The sequence below is a fragment of the Perognathus longimembris genome, chromosome 3, assembly GCF_023159225.1.
Source record: "Perognathus longimembris pacificus isolate PPM17 chromosome 3, ASM2315922v1, whole genome shotgun sequence".
NCBI lineage: Eukaryota > Metazoa > Chordata > Mammalia > Rodentia > Heteromyidae > Perognathus > Perognathus longimembris.
Window position 1 is genome coordinate 95,580,498 of NC_063163.1, and position 13,312 is coordinate 95,593,809.

A 13,312-nucleotide genomic window follows, 5' to 3' on the forward strand; every position below is an offset into this window, starting at 1 on the left:
TGAATTATGAAAAAGTTACCTCTCTGTACAACACCTTAAGAATAGCAATGAAATTATATTTAAAATGAGATGCTTTTTGTTGATTAAGACAGTGAGGCGCTGGTGGCCCATACCTGTAATCCTAGCTACTCAGTAGGCTGAAATCTGAGGATAGAAATTCAAAGCTAGCCTGGAAAGGAAAGTCCATGAGACTCTTATCTCCAATTAACCACCATAAAACCGGAATTAAAGCTGTGGTTCAAATTGGTAGAGTGTTAGCTTTGACCACAAGAGCTCAGGGATAACACCCAGGCCCTGAGTTCAAACCCCAACAAAAAAAATAGATAAAATAAGACGAGAGAGAGGGGGGGGGAGAGATAATTTGTATGAAGCCCTCTGAGTTCAAGCCACAGTAATGCCCCTCAAATTTTTTAACTTGGAAAATATAATTAAAAATTATTTTTTGGGCTGGTACAGGGGGGTTTGAACTAAGGTCCTCATGTTTTCCTTTTAACGTGTGTGTGTGAGTGTGTGTGTGTGTGAATGTGTGTGTGTGTGTGTATGTATATGTCAGTACTCCTGCTTGAACTCAGGACCTGGGTGCTCTCCCTTGGCTTTTTCACTCAAGGCTAATGCTCTACCATTAGAGCCATAGCTTCACTTCTGGATTTTTGCTAGTTAATTGGAGATAAGAGTCTCAGATATTTTTCTTCTTGGACTAGCTTTGACTCATGCTCCTCAGATCTCAGTGTACTGAGTAGCTAGAATTATATAGGCGTGAGATACCAATAGCCAGGCAGGAATCGTCTTATTGAGGTTCCAGTGGCAGCTGGCTTTTTAACAAGAAGGCACAAGGAATTTCCATTTCTTTGGAAACTTGATCTAGGAAAATTGGTCTCTCTCTCTCTCTCTCTCTCTCTCTCTCTCTCTCTCTCTCTCTTTCTGTCTCTGTTTTGCCATCAGAAGTCAGTATGTCAGAGACAAGGAAATGACTTCTTTTTTGAATAGGGAGTTTTCCTCTGCTTCTCAAACCTCCAACTGGCTTCTTGGTAACATTTTGAAATGTTCCAAAAGGTAAAAATAAACCCAGAAGGAAGTCTGTACCTCAGTCCCTCGCCTGAGGGAAGGGCCAGCTTTCTGAATTCTGAATCAAACACACTGTGTTTCTGTTGAAGGGTTTTTGCGTGAGGGTGAACATTCCAGGCTCCCATAGTAAGTCGATTTTAATTGCCTCTCCACAAACCTCCCCTTTCTCTGCTTATTCCATTTCACTCTTCTCCCTGTGGATAATCCTTCCCTCTTGCGCTGGCTGCTCCAGATTCCACGGTTGAGCAAAGCCGCCTGGGCTGTCCCCAGCCCGTGGGGGCAGCCGGGTGACCGCACACAGCTCAGAAGCTGGGTGTGGTTGCACCCAACTGGCTCTGTCACCGTCTGAGAGGCTGGGTTTTCCTTCAGGGGGCTTCTCTCCCTGCTGAGCCCCCTCCCTGCCCTGCCCAGCCCTGCCCTGTCCTGTGGTGGGGTGGCCACTCCCCCATGCTTTGGCTCTTCATCCTCTGGTTTGGCTTCCTGAAGCAATTTGTTTTCTTAAACTTTTCCCTCTAAGTAGCACAGTCTCAATTTTCAAAGTTCTAGGAGCATCAAAGGTTTGTGTGGGGAGAATTAGGCCTGACTGCCTTGCCCACCTACCCGACACCCCGCCCCTACCCCCTGCCCTAGGCGGCCCCTGGCGACACCCCGCCCCTACCCCCTGCCCTAGGCGGCCCCTGGCGTCTTATACAAGCAGAGGCAGCACATGTTTACATATGTGTGTGTGTGTGTGTGTGTGTGTGTGTGCATATTTTTTCCTGTCCTAACACATAGCAGCATACTATGTCTATAAGCTTGTAACATTTTGTCTATTCAATGTGTGTGTGTACTGGTACTGAGGCTTTAATTCCCAACCTGGATGCTTTCTCTCAAGGGTGGTGCTTTACCACTTAAGCCACAGCTCTACTTCTGTTTTTTGTTTTTGTTTTTTTTTGCTGATTAATTGGTGATAAGAGTCTCATAGACTTCCCTGCTTGGGCTGGCTTCAAACTGTGATCCCCAGATCTTAGCCTCCTGAGTGGCTAGGGTTACAGATGTGAGCCATCAGCTCCTGGCTTGGCCAGTCCTGGGCCTTGGACTCAGGGCCCGAGCACCGTCCCTGGCTTCTTCCCGTTCAAGGCTAGCACTCTGCCACTTGAGCCACAGCGCCACTTGTGGCCGTTTTCTGTATATGTGGTGCTGGGGAATCGAACCTAGGGCCTCGTGTATCCGAGGCAGGCACTCTTGCCACTAGGCTATATCCCCAGCCCTGTATTTGATTTTTAACTTGATGGTTGTATAGCCTACCGTCCAGCTGTTTGGATGGTGGGGGGAGGAAAAAGGCTCACAGTCAGAGATTGGTCCAGGCAAAAATGCTAGACCCTACCTGGGAAACAAACTAAAATCCAAAGGACTAAGGATATGTGGTAGGCTGATTGGCAGGCAAGCATGAGGCCCTGAGTTCAAACCCTAGTCACACACACACACACACACACTATTGTAGTAAATCATACAGTATAAAGGTACTTTTGGTGGGCAGTACTTGGGATTTGAACCCAGGGACTTGTCCTCTACCATTTTAGTGATGCCCCTATCTTTTTAAAAACTTTATCAGGTAAAGTCTTGCATTTTTGCCCAGGGCTAGCCTCAGATTTGATCTTCCTATAAACACTTGCCCTGCACCATGGTGTTCAACTTGTTTTGTTGAGAAAGAGTTTTGTTAACTGTTTACCCATCTAACCTTGAACCACAATCCTCATCTCTACCCCCTGAGCTGGGACTATAGGCATGAGTCACTGCTCTCGGCCAGGTTTACCATTTAAACCATAGTACATTTCTGTGGCTCTGGGTTCATTCATACTGTTGTGCAACCATCACCACCAACTCTCTCCAGAGTTCTTCCCATCACTACCAAGCTGAAACTCTGCCCCTGTTAAATACTCATTTCCTCTTCCCTATCCTCAGCCACTGGCACCTACCATCTTGCCTTCTGTCTGTATGACTATCATCACCTTGTATAAGTAAGGTCACATAGTATTTGTCCTTTGTGACTGGTTTATTTTATTATTATTGTGTTTTGCTAGTACTTGGGACTTGAACTCAGGGCCGAGGTGCTGTCCCTGAGGCTCTTTGTGCTCAAAGTTAATGCTCTACCACTTGAGGTACAGTGCTACTTCTGAGCAGTTTATTGGAGATAAGAGTCTCACAGACTTTTGTGCCAGGACTGGCTTTGAACCTCAATCCTCGGATCACAGCCTCTTGAGGAGCTAAGATTATAGGTGTGACCACCGCACAGGCTTGTGACTGGTTTATATATCAGAGTTCCTACGCTTGTAGCAGGCATCAGAATTCTATGGCATGTGAATTACATTTCTGCTTTGTTTTGTCTTGTTGTGCTGGTCCTAGGGCTTGAATCCAAGGTCAGACTGGCACTCTACCACTTGAGCCACCGCTTTTTTTTTTTTTTTTTGCCAGCCCTGGGGCTCAGCTTCAGGGCCTGAGTACTATGCCTGGCTTCTTTTTGCTCAAGGCTAGCACTCTAGCTCTTAAGCCACAGCATCACCTCTGGCTTTTTTCTACATATGTGGTGCTGGGGAATCGAACACAGGGCTTCATGTATGTGAAGCAAGCACTCTACCACTAGGCCATATTCCCAGCCCCGAGCCACAGCTTTTTGATGGTCAATTGGAGATAAGATTCTCATAGAGGAAGTGGAGCTTTGGCTCAGTGGCAGAGCACTAGCCTTGAGCACAAAAGTCCAGGGACAGCTCCCAGAGTTCAAGCCTTAGGACCAGCATGCACGCACGCACACATGCATGCATGCACACTTTTATACAGAAGAAAGGCCATGCAGACACACAAGGAAGACTGCCATGTACAAGGCACACACACACACACACACACACACACACACACACACACGGAAGGAGAGAGGCCTCAGGAGAAACCAAGGCAGCCCATGTCTTGATCTTGGATTTCGCATCCCTGCAACTAAGAGACAATAAAGAAATGTTGGGTAAGCTGTCTCTAGCCTGTGGGGCTTCATCATGCAGCCCCAGGATGCTAGAATGGGTGGCGTGGTCGCTAGCAGTGAAGTGAGATTTCATGGGAGCATATGAACCAGCAGTTCCAACCGGCAGCTCCTTGGGATAGTGGAAAAGGAAACCTAGCAATGGACACTGAGGGGTAGATTTGAGTGAATGGTGAGTGAGCTGTCACTTTGGGACAGAAAAGCCAGTGTAGGCCTGTCCACAGAGGGTGCAAGGCCTATTTAATGATTATAAGTGGCTGTCAGGGCGTCAGCATGCTAATGTGTTAGTGGTTTTTTTTAATTATTATTGTTTGTTTGTGTCAGTGCTAGGAATAAAACCCAGGGTCTCATGTGTGCAGGGCAAGTACTCTGCCACTGAACTGCACCCCCTAGTCCATCCTACTGATTCCTTTTGATGACTAGCACTCCCCAGACAATCTTTATACATCATGGCAAATGAAAGCAAACATTGACAGAAGCTGAGTGCCAGTGGCTCACACCTATAATCCTAGCTACTCAGGAGGCTGAGATCTGAGGATAACAGCCTGGGTAGGAAAGCCCATGAGACTCTTTTTTTCTCTCTCTCTCAAGACTAAGCACTCTACCACTTGAGCCACAGTGTCACTTTTGTTTTTTTCTGTGTATGTGGTACTGAGGAATCGAACCCAGGGCTTCATGCATGCTAGGCAAGCACTCTACCATTAGGCCAAACTCCTGCCCCCCCCCACCCAGTGAGACTTTTATCTCCAATAAACTACCAAAAAAGCCAGAAGTGGAGCTGTGGCTCAAGTGGTAGAGAGCTAGCCTTGAGCAAAAGAAGCTCTGGGACAGTGCCCAGACCCCGAGTTCAAACCTCAGGACTGGCACAAATTACTTACTTAATTATTAATGAAGAAGGCCAGGTGCTGGCGGTTCACATCTGCAATCTTGGCTACTCGGGAGGCTGAGATGTGAGGATCCTGGTTCAAAGCCAGCCTGGGCAAGAAAGTCCATGAAACTTAACTTCAATTAACCACCAGAAAACTGGAAATGGCGCAGTGACTCAAACTGGTACAGTGCTAGCCTTGACCACAGAGCTCAGGGACAGTGCCCAGGCTCTAAGTTCATGCCCCATGACTGACAATAAATAAATAAATACATTTATTTAAAAAAATTGAGAGAAGCATTTGTTTACTATCTACACCATGGCAAGCTGTGGTGTGTGTGCACAGAGAAGCCATCTACAATAGACAAGCCAGAAGAGCTAAGTGGCTACAGGAGAAGACAGCTTCCTGGAGGCTGGTGGTCAAGCCTTGGCAAAGTCCCTGGAGCAGGATAGCTCCTGACCTCTCCTAGAATCCATGCAAGGGCCAAGGAAGTAGGAAATGCCACCAGGAGATGCTCACCCTGAGAGTGAGATTTGCCATGTCTGTGACTCCTGGTTCCCTCCTATACCTATATTAGGCTCATGCTACCAGGCCACTGTCAAAGCCAGGATTAGCCTCAGGGCTGCAGCTCCGATGACTGCATGGCGACTGATTTCTTAGCGATCTCCTTTGGCCATGCTTGTGGGGAGGAGACGGCGTCTGCACAGGAAAAAACGTCATTGGCCCCTGAGGGGGTTGGGGTCCATGCCTTGGAGAAAGCTGGCCAAACATAACACAGGCATCCCCACCCCCGGCTGGAGCTGCGACAGCACCCAGCCACCGCAGTGTGTGGCCGTTCACTCAGCAGCTCTCCAGGAGCCCCAGACAGCGCCATTCAGCTCCCAGCAGCCTCTGGGGCCACAGCCAATGCAAACACCCTTGCTGATGCTGGGCCTTTCTTTCCCAGCCAGAGCAGGACAGCAGGGCGGGTAGGGCTGCGGCCATCCCTCACCAACCAGTGCAGCCACACTGCCTGGGTTCTTCTAGTCTCATCCCCTGCCCATCCTGCAGCCTAGATATCCTTTCAGTGGGTTCTAGATGCATCTGCCCCTCCCCACTGCCTCGGCACCCCAGCCTCACAGATACCCACCACCCGCCACTTCCGCATACACACACCATACACCTGGAAAGGTCTTGGCTCTTCTGTCCCACTGCTCTCCTGGCCTAGGTCTGGATCTAGGAAGTCCACACCAATGCCCATGCCAGTCCATCCACACCGCCATCCAGGGATGGGTCCTCGGGGATTGTCCTGTTGGCAGAACAGAGCAGACAAATCTCTCCAAAACAAAGCATGACATTTGACAGGGGGCCTTTGATCCCAGCTCCTCCTCTGGCTTCCTGTGCATCCTAGAAACAACAGAAGGAACCAGGTGTCAGAGTTCACACCTTTCTCCTTGCTACTCCCAGCTGACACCTGGAGGATCAGGACTGGATGCTAGCCCAAAGGTCCTCAAGACTCCACCTCCAGTTAACTAGCACGAGATGCTGTGCTGGAGGGAGTGTGCCCACCATGAACAAACAAGCCGAGTGAGTGGGCAAGGCTCTGACTTCAAGCTCTAGGAAAGAAAGGAACAAGAGAATGGCATGGAATTTCTGCTTCCATGTATTCCTCGGTAGGAGATAAAAACACAGTTTCTCTAGGGAAGAGCAAAGGGAAGAGGTAACCTTGTCTAAAAAGAAATGTGCTAATTACCCGACCTATGTAACTCTAACCCCTCTGTATATCACTTTTTTTTTTTTTTTGCTGGTCCTGGGGCTTGAACTCAGGGACTGAGCACTGTCCCTAAGCATCTTTGTGCTCAACTTGCACCACAGAGCTACCTCTGGCTTTTTCTAAGTAGTTTATAGGAGATAAGAGTCTCACGAGGGCTGGGAATATGGCCTAGTGGCAAGAGCGCTTGCCTTGTATACTTGAAGCCCTGGGCCCGATTCCCCAGCACCACATATACAGGAAATGGCCAGAAGTGGCGCTGTGACTCAAGTGGCAGAGTGCTAGCCTCGAGCAAAAGGAAGCCAGGGACAGTGCTCAGGCCCTGAGTCCAAGGCCCAGGACTGGCAAAAAAAAAAAGTCTCACGGACCCAGGCTGGCTTTGAGCCGTGATCCTCAGATCTCAGACTCCTGAATAGCTAGGGTTACAGATATGAGCCACCACACCCAGTGAACATGACCTTTTCAATATTTTTTAAAATAAAACAAAAAAGGGCCACAATTGCTGTATGTCAGTCATATTCTTCTATTCTGCTGAAGAACGAGCAAACTGCCTGATTCTAAGACCTATTCCAAAACTATAGTAACTTTTTTCACTCAAGACTCATGCTCTACCACTTGAACCACAGTTCCACTCCGGCTTTTTTTTTTTTTTTTTGGCCAGTCCTGGGCCTTGGACTCAGGGCCTGAGCACTGTCCCTGGCTTCTTTTTGCTCGACTAGCACTCTGCCACTTGAGCCACAGCGCCACTTCTGGCCGTTTTCTGTATATGTGGTGCTGGGGAATCGAACCCAGGGCCTCATGTATACGAGGCAAGCTCTCTTGCCACTAGGCCATATCCCCAGCCCCCACTCTGGCTTTTTGATGGTTAACTGGAAATAAGACTCTCACAGACTTTCCTATTGGGGCTGGTTTCGAATCTCAATCCTCAGTTCTCAGCCTCCTGAGTAGCTAGGATTATAGGCGTGAGCCACCAACACCTGGTTTCAGATAATTCTTTTTTTAAATTTATTTTTATTTTTAATTGTTATTATAAAAGGGATGGACAGTTACATAAGTCAGGTAAAGAGTACATTTCCCTTTGGACAATGTTACCCCTTCTCTCACTCTCTCCCAGTTTTTTTCTTCCCATCCCCACCCACAAGTTGTACAGTTCATTTTCAACATAGTGTCCCGTGAGTACTATTGCTGCATTTGTTTACCCTTTGTCCCCAGATGATTCTTTATAAAAGTTCAAAAGTAACTTGCTGTGGTTTGGATGTGATTTGGATATGCTGGAGGCTTGATCCCTGGGTGTAGTGATAATGAAAGTTGGAGGGCCTTTAAGAGGTGGAGCCAGAATGGGAAGTAATTAGTTCATCGAAAATGCTACCCTCTGAAAGCATTGATGTGGTTCTCCCATAACCTGGTTAGATCTGGAGAAAGGTTGTGATGAAATTGGTGTTGATTCCTCTCTGCCCTGTGGTTTCCTGCCTTACCACACCATCTCTTGGTGTTACGTACACTCCCACGGTGATACAATCTGCCCAGAGGTCCTCATTAGTCGCCAAACCCATGGAGCTACCTGATCTGGGCTTCTCAATCTTTCATATGGTGAGCTAAATAAATGTCTTTTCTTTATAAAGAACCCCACTTTGGGTATTTTGTTACAGTAATAGAAATGAACGAATACATAATTCCCTGAAAGACTAACAAACCATGCTGAAGCAGTGAGACATTCATAGGCAAAGACCTCAACCTAAATCTTACATGATCTACAAAAATCAGCACAAAAGTGGAATTATGCCCAGGCACTGGTGGCTTGTGCTTAATCCTAGCTACTCCAGAAGCTAAGATTTGAGGATCGCAGTTCAAAGCCACCCTAGACAGGAAAGTCTGTGAGACTTTTATCTCCACTTAATCACAGAAAAAGTTGGAAATGGAATTGTGGCTCAATTGGTAGAGTGCTAGCCTTTAGTAAAGGAGCTCAGGGACAGTGCCCAGGCCCTGAGTTCGAGCCCCAAGAATGGCAAAAATAAAAAAGAAGGAAGAAAGGGAGGAGGGAGGGATGTAAAAGGGAGAGAGGGAGAGAAAGGGAGGAAAGGAAGGGAGGGAGGGAGGGAGCGAGGGAGGGAGGAAGGGAGGATCCAATCAGGGTGTTATAATTTTTTGGTATCATGTCTCATGTCTCTTCATGTTAGTGTTCTTTTAAATTTTTTATTGTTATCATAAGGTGATATACAGAGGGGGCTATAGTTACATAAGTCAAGTAAAGAGAACATTTCTTTTTGGACAATGTCACCCTTTCCCTTGCCTTCTCCTGGTTTTTCTCTCCCACCCCCATCCACAAGTTACGTAGTTTACTTTCAACATAGTGTCTAGCAAGTACTACAGCTACATTTTTTCAACCTTTGTCCCTCCATTTCTATGCCCCATATGTGTGTGTGTGTGTGTGTGTGTGTGTGTGTGTGTGTGTGTGTGTGTTGTGCCAGTTCCAGGGCTTGAATTCAAGACCTGAGAACTGTCCCTAAGCTTTTTTGCTCAAAGACAGTGCTCTACCACTGAGCCACAGCTCCACTTCTGGATTTTTGCTGGTTAATTGGAGATAAAGAGTCTCACAAACTTTCCTGCCCGGAGTTGGCTTCAAACCTTGATCTCAGTCTCCTGAGTAGTTAGGATCACAGGTGTGAGCCACTGATGCCTGGGTTGTTTCTCATTCTCATTTTTAAATTCTCTCTCTCTCTCTCTCTCTCTCCTCTCTCTCTCTCTCTCTCTCTCTCTCTCTCTCTCTCCCCCAGTTCCAAGTAGCAGGTACACAGCCAAGCATGGTGACACATGTCTTTAATCTCAGCACTCAGGAGATTGAGCAGAAGGATTATGGGATCTGGGTCAGCCTAGATAACACAGAGAAACCCTGTCTCCAAACAAACCAAACAAAAAAACAAGGAGCAGGCACAGCCAACATGCTCCTCTGGGGCACAAGTGGGGAGACTAAACTGGACTTCTGCCCACACTGAGGGGGTGCCTCTGCAGACTCGGGGATTCTCTGATTGGACCCTGGCTTGATTGTATCTGTCATTATGTGTATGTGACAGTTATGGGCAAAAACCATGGGCAGGAAGTCTGGCAGAACCTTCCAGGTTGCCTTGGCAGTGAAGCCCAAACCCTGCTGATGGCATTCTGGCTGTGTTCCTGGTGTCCCAGAAACTGGAAAACCCACACCCTGGCCCTAATGATGCTGTCAGCCACAGGCTTTGCAGATTTCCTGCTCTTCTGAGCTCCATTCAGCATGGCTGGCCACTGCCCAGGGCCACCGGAGGTCAGCCCATGGGTCTCAGTGCCACTTCTTATGGCACAGCTCCTCTCTCTTGGCTATGAGGACCTGTGGCATCTCTTAATGTGAAATCCTAAGGAAGGTATGTGTGTGTGTGTGTGTGTGTGTGTGTGTGTGTGTGTGTGTGTATACTAGCACATGCACATGCTAGTACTAGGACTTGAACTCAGACCATGGATGCTGTCTCTTAGCTCTTTTGCTCAAGGCTAGTGTCCTACCACTTAAGCCACAGCTTGGCTTTTTAGTGGTTAATTGGAGATAATAATCTCACAGACTTCTCTGCCTGGACTGGTTTTGAGCTGATCTCTGATCTCAACCTCCTGTGTAGCTAGGATTACAGGCTAAGCCCCCAGTGCCCAGCTGTCTAGGAGACCCTTTAAAGACAGTCTGTGGCTCAGGAGTCTGAGATCTAATGATCTTGGTTTAAAGCCAGCCCAGGCAGGAAAGTCTATGACACTCTTATCTCCAATTAAACGTTGAGCTGTGGCTCAAGTGGTAGAACACTAGCCTTGAGCAAAGTAAGCTCAGGGACAGCACCTAGGCCCTGAGTTCAAGCCCCACAACTGGAAGAAATAAAAAGACAGTCTATGGACCAAGAAACTAGTGTTTCATGCCTGCTCACGCCTGTAATCCTAGCTATTCAGAATGCTAAGATCTGAGGATCAAGGTTTGAAGCCAGCCTGGACAGGAAAGTTGGTGAGAATATCTCCAATTAACCAGCAAAAAGTTAGAAGTAGAAATATGGTTCAAGTGGTAGAGCACTAGCCTTGAGAAAAAAAGCTCAGGGACAGTGTCCAGGCCCTGAGCTCAAGTCCTACTCAGCTAGCCCCATTGCCAATGGCCCAAGCCATGATAGGTGAAGATGGCTGCCCCTTGCTTCCAGCCCCAACCCTCCAATTATCAGTGTCCCTTACCTCATTCAACCAAAGCAGGGCCATGGTAGGGACCAAGGTAAGATCCTAGTTCCATGCCAGTCACCCGAGACCTTAGGTGATGGGCACTGCCCTGAGGGCTTTGGTGGCTGCCTTCCCATGGGAGCGTATGTGGCAAAAAGTCACATATGCATGCCTGGTTGCTGACCTGACGCACCCTCTCCGGGTGATGCCAGTGTCCTGTTGCCAATGTGCATGGGGTGGGGTGCCAGGACGGGCCAAGGCATGCACCTGCTGGCAAAGGTGTTGGGGCCATTGCAGGATTTGGCTTTTGTGATGGGAGGGGGACAGAGCCATCCTCGGCATCCTGTCTATCCCAGAGGGATTTTTCGGATCTGGCACTCACGGGACAGGTGAGGCAGTCCAGAGGCAGTGGGAATTGGATCAGAACACGGGAACCCCTAGGCAGAGAGAAGCCGGTGGGCGGAGGGGCAGGGCGAGCTCTGCTACATTGCTCTCCTGCTGGCTGCATCAAGATCTAGGTCACAGGTGCTCTGGCCCCAGCACTCGGTCCTCTGCAAGTGCAAGTTCCTGTGGGATTTTTTTTTTTTTTTTTTTTCCTGCAAATGGCTCCATGCCTCCAGGACAATCAAGATGTTGGCGCCATTTCCTATCACCTAATTCATCTTCTTTTCATAAAACCACAGGAGTGCAGCAAGGATAGACGGCCTTGGAGGTCCCAAGACACCCTCTATGGGTCCAGAGGCAGGGCTAGAGGTGGGTGGGGGGGGGGGGGGTCCAGCTCTGCGCATGCGCCCCACTGACAGCAGCTAGAGGAAATCCTCCCGGAGGCCCAGCGTCTGTCAGGCAGAAATTCCTTACCGACTCAGCAGCACTCCAGGTCTCTGCCCTGAACAGCTTTCTGTCTCCTCCTCCAGGCACTGCCCCAGGGCCCCACAGACGCCTCTGCAGCAAGTCAGATGTGGCGGCGAGAGGCCACTCCACCCGGTGCAGAGAGACCCTAGCCGCTGTGGGTCTCCAAGCTGGCTCCCTGCCCAAGTGCACAGGAGCTCTTTGTGGCAATTGCTCCAGATGTCCAGTGAATCGAGGACTTGATATTGACCAGGGCTCAAATCCCCGTGGAACCCTGCTCTGTCCAGCCCCGCAGTACACAGGCAGCTTTAAGCCAGGCCAGGGTAGAACCCTCCTGGCCAGGCAGCTGCCCAGGCATTCTTTGTGCTTTTAATCAGCCTTTGGTTGGTGATGAGGATTTGTTTATGTAGTGATCCCTTTACATTTTTCTTACAAAGAAGTTCTTTAAAAAAATTCTCCAATAGCCTGTCACTCTGCACACATGTTCCCTTGTGCATGAAGACAGTCAACAGCCTTTGGGAACAGAGAGGGCACCCCAGACTCCTGGGTGCCCACAACTTCCCTTTTGCTGGAATGAGCCTACAGACAGAGCTGCTTCTAAAGGATGAAAGAGGTTTTGAATTCAGTGCATCCCCAGACCCTGTTTTTTTTTTTTTTTTTTACTAAGGTTCAAAATTCAGGGCTTTGGCACTGTCCCTTAGCTTTTTCACTCAAAGCTGGTGATCTACCTCTTGAGCCCCAGATCCACTTTGGGTGGTTAACTGGAGGCAAAAGTCTCACAGATTTTCCTGTTCAGGCTCCCTTCAAACCATGATCCTTATATCTCAGCCTTCTGGGTAGCTAGGATTACAGGTGTAAGTCATAGTGCCTAGCTAACCCTGGCTTTCTTGTACCCAACCATCCTATAACCTTGACCCCAGGGTGCCTCTACCCTCCAATGTGACCCAGAGTGAGCTGATACCACTGAGATTCCTTGGGTGTGGGACAGGAGTGACAAGGAGTCAGCTGGGCCAGGTATCTGGGTTGGAGTTGAAGAGTCATCTAGGCTGTGTCCTACAGGAAAAGGCTTGCAGAGGATGGGGGTAAAGGTTGAGATGGGCCAGGAGGGGCTGGAGACAGCACTGTGGATCTCTAGGGCTGGGTAAGGGCAGCATAGACAGAGGTGCACACCAGCACCAAACATGGAGACAGGAGACCTTAGCATGAGCCTCTTGCCTTTCCTTTCTTTCTTTCTTTCTTCCTTCCTTCTTTCTTTTCTTTTTTCTTTTGCCAGTCCTGAGGTTTGAACTCAGGACCTGGGCACTGTCCCTGAGCTGCTTTTGCTCAAGGCTAGCACTCTACCACTTCAGCCACAGCGCCACTTCCAGCTTTTTCTGTGTATGTGGCACTGAGGAATTGAACCCAGGGCATCATGGATGCTAGGCAAGCACTCTACCACTAAGCCACATTCCCAGCCTCTTTCTTCTTTGTTTCTTTTTATGGTCCAAGATCAGGACTTGAACTCAGTTACTGATGCTTTCCCTCATCGGCTAGTGCCCTACCTACTGAGCCATGCCTCCAACCCCT